The sequence below is a fragment of the Cupressus sempervirens genome, chromosome 7 (assembly GCF_028749045.1).
Source record: "Cupressus sempervirens isolate cs-2001-9-10 chromosome 7, ASM2874904v1, whole genome shotgun sequence".
Lineage (NCBI taxonomy): Eukaryota > Viridiplantae > Streptophyta > Pinopsida > Cupressales > Cupressaceae > Cupressus > Cupressus sempervirens.
Window position 1 is genome coordinate 878,591,041 of NC_143124.1, and position 3,788 is coordinate 878,594,828.

The 3,788-nt window shown below is 29.8% G+C and overlaps 1 pseudogene; it reads left to right on the top strand.

The window, feature by feature from the left end:
* The first annotated feature begins 1,435 nt into the window (after positions 1-1,435).
* Positions 1,436-3,012, top strand: LOC149550269 (uncharacterized; annotated as a pseudogene).
* Positions 3,013-3,788: the final 776 nt, after the last annotated feature.

Below are 3,788 nucleotides of genomic sequence, written 5' to 3' on the forward strand. Positions count from 1 at the left end.
AAAAGTAGGTGTATGTCTGACCACCTTAATCATAATCAAATGATAATATTTTTAAATATAATTTTAGATATAAAAATTAGACTCATGCTTGGATGTGACACAAGTTTTTGGGAATTTTTATTCCAAATAAATAATTAATTATGAATTTTCTACTATACTATTTTTAGAATTAAAAAACTCCCTTGTCTGACCACCTTAACTAGTTCAAAAAAATCAAAATTAAGTTTTTTTTTTTTTTTTTCTTATACTAGTCGAATCATAAAGTGTGACACATATTTTGGATTTCACAAATCTTATATGGTTTGAAAGTTATAGCTATTTTTCAACCAGTATGTCAATCAACACTTTGTAGCTAACTCCATTAGAAAATAAGTAATAATTACTTACTCAACTCATAATTTGACAAACCTTACATTTATGAAAACCTAAGAACATTATTAAGAAACCCTTTTCATTAAATGAAATTTTAAAAAAAGTCATCAGCTACATGCTTGAAGTAAAACACACATAAAAACATGCCAAAAACACATTTTTGAGATGTTTTAAAGATGACCATATAAGGTTGGTATCGAAAGATATAGTAGGAATTATAAAGGTATTAATTGTTTTCATTAAGTATCAGGATGGGTGGGAAAGAAGTTAGAATAGATTTTGAAATTCTTTGAGGCATTTCAGAACTACATATTTTTCAGATCGCCACTTTTTGGCACACCATGATCCTGCACATACCCCTCACCTACATTGGAAAACCACTACAACCTATCTCATATGTTTTTCTTGTTATGAGAAGATGCAATAAATGAAAATGATAAGACTGGTAGGTAAGAGAGATCAACTGTCTGAACATGTGAGGAAAAAATAATTTTATATGGATGAAAACATGAACATGACTATTCCTTTCACTTTCCAATAGCTTCAATTTTTTGAGTTCAAAACTGAAAAAAAAAAAAAAGAAAAGTAGAAAAGGTGTCACCTGTACATCTATTAGATGAAAACTTTTGGTACAAAGTTCTTGTCCACCCCTTCTCTCCTTTTTCAAAATTGTATCAATAGTTTTCTCTTTTTGTAGTATTTTAATTTGTGAATCTATGGAAAAAAATAAATAAAGTTGCATACTCCAAATTGTATTCTTGTGTCTCTATTTTGTTTAATATTATTTTTTTGTACATTGTTAGGTACTAACAAATTGAGTGCTCAGTTTTGCCAACAAATTGAGAAATTAGTAATTCATGTTTTTTCTTTGTTGGGAATCTTTGTTGTGTGTACCTAGCTTCTATTTTCTTAAAAAGTCTGACTGAAACAATAGAATAGGTTAAATGTGCTCTCAAGTTCTCAAAATATTTGGTATGTTGTTCATGTGGGTTATACTTATTTCCTAGACTATCAATCATTTATCTCCTATAATAATCATTTAGATATAGTTAGCTTTCCAAAGATGTGAAGTGCTCCTTGTTGTCACAAAGAAAATATCAAAAGGGTTCCATGCTCCCCTAAAGAAGATACAAATATCAAGGATTTTATAGAACATAATGGTATTGGTAGGAATTGAATTTCACTTCCTAAAAATGTAGGTACAAAACAAAGTTCTCATCTCACACCCTTCACTTTCTTTAATAATATCATGCATTTCAGATATTTTTGTTTCCCATATGATTTAGTAGAGATGTAATGCATGGTGAGTAAACCCTAATGTGTTTTATTTTCTCTATAGGTCTAAAGAGGTATCAAAAGAGTTGTAGGTTGAGGTGGCTAAACTATTTGAGGCCAGCTATAGGGCATGGTGGGTTTTGAGAAGAGGAAGATAGTGTTATTCATAGCCTCTATGAAAACATTAGGAGAAGGTATTGTGTAGTATAGAGAGTATCTTGAACTTTCATAATTAGGTTGAGGTTTATATGCGTAATGACTTAGAATATATTAATAGACCAAATTTTAGAGATTTTAGATTTAACTTTGTGTAAATTTTTTGAATGATGTTTCAAATTAGAGAGTGTGATTTGAAATGTTGATAGAAGGTGCTAAATCTAGAAGCTCCCAAATCGAATCAATATGAATTATTGAAATATATTTACTCTAGTACTAATGAATTGCCTATAATTTTGTGTAGGTAACCTATAATTGTAGCTTACTTATCTAGAAGAACAAATAATAAAATAAGAAATTACTAGAAAAAAAGATTGAAGAAAACATTAATTGCGAAGAGAAGAGAGTTTCAAAATTGCAAGGATAAAGTATAATCACAAAATAAAAACCCAAGAGGGGTTTGTATTTTAGAAGGTATATCTGCTAAATCCACCATGAATGTAATTTCATCTTTAATGCCAAGAAATGAGGTCTTCTAAGTGTTGGATCCATCCTATCCATTCAACCACAATACTTTAGTAGATCCTCAAGTTTTACAACATGAAACTCCAACAAGCTTTCCTTATCACTCAAATTTTAAGCACACCTTAAGAATTGGAAAATGTCCTTCTTAATCTCTAGAGGGATTTATTATGCTTGATAACACAATTCTTAGAAATTTGAACCTGAGGAGTGAATGTGCACTTAGTGAGAGTTCGAAAAACATTACCAATACCAATGAATTTTAATCATCTTCCTCAAATGTTACCTCCCACATGTAACTCTCCACTAGCTACCTTTGATCATTTATCCTTGTACAAATCCCTTTAAAAATCCTTTAAAATCAATATGAAATCAAAATCAGCTGGTGTATTTGACCTCAATGATTCCATAACATTTAGAGATGGTTGTGGTTCCAACACAAAGGGAAACCATATTAAGCCTGACTAGTTAAATGAAAATGGGCTTAGTTCATCACAAGATTAAAGTTGTTTGAGCTATGAGTTTTCGGTGGAGCAATTAAATAAGTTAATGCATTTGAAAAATTATAATTGCTTCCTAAAATAGAAAAAAGACATATGTGACTATTCATTATCCAAATATAATATTCATGAGGAGACCACTACCGCTTGTTGGCCTTCACAACTAATTCCTCAATTTGATGCTTGAAGTTAATTTCCCTAAATATATCCATCTTCCTTCTAATAAAAAGAGGTATATTATTTTGGGTTAGATACTCATCGAAATGAAAATTTATGGTGGGTTGTATTTATTTTTCTAGATTATATAATTATTACCTACACTATTTTACAAATAAAGAATTGTAAATTTTCTAGATTGGATTTAATATCTGTCATCTCCTAACATCTTTTGTTATAATCTAGGTGCTTTTTTTTGTATTAACTCTTTACATATGGCTACATTTTTATTTTTATATGCAAATATGATGATATAAGTTAACTTATTCATGTTATGCATGCATTAGATATGAGATGCAAAATATGGTGAATGCACTAAAGAATTGTTAAAAGGTGAAAAGTGTTACAGATCCTGATTCACCCTCCCTCCCTTGTTAGTATCTTAGTTTCTCAATTAAGATTTCTAGTAGTTGATATCATAGTTCAGTTCTAAAAACTTGGGAGATTAGATCATAGAAATGGAGGCTTATAAATTGGGAAAGGTTATTGATAATTAGGTGATTGACATCCAAGTCATAGTGTACCAACTTGAGGTAGCAAGACAACAACTAAGGAAATCCTTAAAAAGGATAAAGGATTTTTCCATACAAATAAAATATTTCAATTATGAAGAAGCTGACACACAAGAACTATTTGAAACTAGAAATCTAAGTAATAGTGATATAGGTGTTGTAGATCTACTAAGAAAGAATAATATCCAAAATGAAGAAGTCAAAGGACTAAAAAGGGAGCATGAGATTAGGTTAG